Source organism: Vitis vinifera, chromosome 13 (genome assembly GCF_030704535.1).
Source record: "Vitis vinifera cultivar Pinot Noir 40024 chromosome 13, ASM3070453v1".
In the NCBI taxonomy this organism is placed as follows: domain Eukaryota; kingdom Viridiplantae; phylum Streptophyta; class Magnoliopsida; order Vitales; family Vitaceae; genus Vitis; species Vitis vinifera.
The window spans coordinates 10,839,132-10,842,627 of NC_081817.1; positions in this window are offsets into that span (position 1 = coordinate 10,839,132).

Sequence of the window (3,496 nt, forward strand, 5' to 3'; positions counted from 1 at the left end):
ATTAATTTGATTGTTTGATGACAAAAATAGCTAGAAATCTTAAAATGGTTCATTTTACAGATCCTTAGACTCATAACATAATATATGTAAAAAGTTCATTCCAAATACTATATGAGTATATATTAATTATTAAAATATTATATGGATTATTTCTTAAAATAATTAAAACAATAGATAATTGCAAAAAAAAAAAAAGAAGAAGCTATTATACCTTAAAAATATATCATAAATACTTCACAATGGAAAAAGAATTGGTGGAATACCCTATTTGGTTTGTCAATTTTTTTTTTTTAACCATGTAAGAAATATGATATTTTATTTAATTATATTGAAGAAAGTCAAAAGCATAAATTTCTTTCAAAAAAAAAGTATGTTTGATTTTATTGATTTTTAAATTTGTTACTTACTCTTAGTCTTATGCTTATTTGAATAATCTATCTTTCTTTTTAAATGAAGAGAAAAGAACCACACATTGTAAGGACGAAAAATAAAAATAGAATAGGAAATCACATATAATTTATCAAACAAAAATGAGAAGAACAGAAAATAAAAGAATATAAGAGTCCATTTGGCCATATTTTATGAAACTTGTTTTTTAAAATTGTTTTTAAGTTAAACAAAAAAAACTGTTTTTGAAAGCAAATTTAAGAAAATATGGTCAAACGGACCTATGTTTTCCTTTTGTTTCTAAGAACTAGTAAAAAAAAAAATTACTTGTTCTCTAAAAATTGTTCTTTATTTCACTTTATTTTTAAAAATTATTTCCAGAGATGAATAGTCAAACAATGTTAGGGATTTTTAAAGCAATTTTCTATTTTTAAAAATAGAAAACTGGTTTTTAATTACACGACCAAACAGACTCTAAGTTATTATGTTTATTTATTTTATTTTTTTAAATTTCTTATCTATTACTATAAAAACTTGAATTAAAATATTATTTTATATAATATTTATTACAATAATAAAAAATTTAAGAATGATTTTTTACATTTTTTATTTTTTGTACAATAATTCTAAAAAAAATGTTATCTTCTATGATATTCATTATAATAATAAAAAATTTTAAAACTTATTATGAAAAAAAATAATGTTATCCTTTTCATAGAATTTAGGGACAAAGCGGTAGAGTGAAAAAAATATTTTTTTTTTTCATTAGGATTAAATAATAGAATTTCACTTTTAATTATGATAAAATTAAAATTGTCTTAAGTTGAATACTAAATTGAAAAAAATGAAGTTAGTTGTGATTTGTAAATAAAAGAAAGCAAGAAAAGAAAAAAATTATCTTTAAATTTTTTCTCAAATTTTTTCTTTTTTTTTTTATGAAATTTTTTCTCAAATTTTCATGTCTCGGTTCATTATCCTAAAATTATCTTTAAATTTTAAGGTTGTGTTTTGGTCTCAAAAATTTTGAAGAAAGGAAAATGGACAGAGAATATAGAAAAAAATAGATTTAAAGTCAATAAATTATTTTTATATATTACTTCAAATTGATCTCGCTTATTTGAATGTTTTTATATAAATAGTGAGAAAATAAAGGTTAATCTTAAAAAAGAAAACACCCAAGAGGAGGGGGGTGAATCAGGATTTAAAAAATCTTTTTAAACACAACAAATTTAAGCACAAGATGAGCAAATATAAAGAGATAAGGTTAGAGAAATCAAACTCAGATTTTATAGTGGTTAGGCACTTCCTTGCCTACGTCCACTCTCCTCGAGCTCCTAACCAAATGAGGGTTCCACTAACTTGAAGCTTCAACCAAACTTCTAATCACCTTTACACTTGGATTCCGGCTTTAATGGGCTCTTACATAATCTTTTCAAGTCTCAACTCACTTGAAGGCTTTATCACTCAAATAATAAGTTTAAGTCTCTCAACCTAGCTCAACAATGGCTTAAATACAACTCAAGTCTAGGATGAATCACAAAGGTGCACTAAAGAATATGCAAATGGAGATTTAATGCACTAAGAAAATAATGAGAGCTTTTAAGGCAAGAACAAGTAGGTAAACAAATAAATGCAGGTGTTCTCTTACTCATAAATAAAGTGGAGCTCGCTATTTATAGGTTTCTAACATCGGGAGCCAAAAAACCAAAAAACAGCCTCGACCGGTTCACTAGCCGTTGGAGCATTTAATGTTTGGCAGGTGACCGTTACCCTCTATCGGACGTCGATCGGGAAGACAAATCCCTCGACCGGGAAAGAAAGGATACTAGAAGAGAGAGAAAGTGTTTTTTGCATCTCTCAACCGGACCTTGATCTGGAAAGGGTAATCGGACAATCGGTACCCTAGCCAGTTGAGCCAGTTTGGCCAATGCCTCGAGCGGTTCACCATTTTTTGCTCGAAAACCTATATTTTTTTGGTCTTTTTGCTTCTAGCGCTTAGGCAAGGTCTTTAAGTAAAATTATGTGCCAATTTTGAAATGTTTTGCCTAAGGTTCATTTGATAGATCTTGGATTTTGATGGAAATGTAACTTTAAGGTATAAACCGAGTTTTTTGAATATGCATGAAATGATATGTAAATCCTAAGTGCACCCATGCATTCATCTTACACATGTTTTCTATTATTAAAGGTCTTTCAAAAGTCTTGATCTTGCATCCATTAGGTCCTTTGATGAATTTCCAAACTAACACCTGAAAATCTTTATAATTTAAACCAATTAGTAACTTAACCATGGTTTTTTATCATCAAAACATGATTAGGAGAACCCTTGGGCTAACAATCTCCCTGTTTTTTATGATTACAAACCTTGGTTATCTAAGAGAAGAAGAATCTCTTCCTCAAACTAATCATGGATCAACAATCAAAATTTAAGAACTTAAAAAAAAAATGATCAAGACATATTAAAGAGAAATTGCAACAAGAAACAATGTAAGTCATCAAATATATAAGCATATCATATATCATAAGTCAATTGTATCAATGTCCAATATGCTTGATCTAAACAAAAAGATATGCATGTGTGAGTCTCCTATATCTAGTCTCCTAGATCCTAAAATATATTCCCTTTTTGGCAACATAAAAAAGGAAGAAAGGGGGTCTCTAATGAATCAAGGATGAGGAGATGGAGGTGGAAACATAGAGTGCGGATAAGCCATCATCTCCTCATGCTGACGCTCCAAGTGATCCTCAATATGCTCCATCCTCTACTGGAGATACTCAAACTGTGAAGTGAAGTTAACCTGATACTGATCCATACGATCCTCCATGGAGTAGAAGCGTGTATCACTGACCACAATAAGCTCCTACATGCGAGTGCCAAGAGAGTTGATCTGAGCAGATAAATCCATCCATAGAGCATGGTCAGAAGCGAGAAGTGCCTGAGAAGATGGTATCTTAGTATGAGTAGGCTCAGGGAATGCAGGTCTAGAGGAAAGGCTCAGTGTATGAAGACTTAGTAGATAGACCCTCTGTAAAAGTTAGCTAAAAAAATATTCTGCTTAGAGAAAGGGCCTCAAACTGAACAGCCTCTGTCTGGAGTGGGGGAATGTCA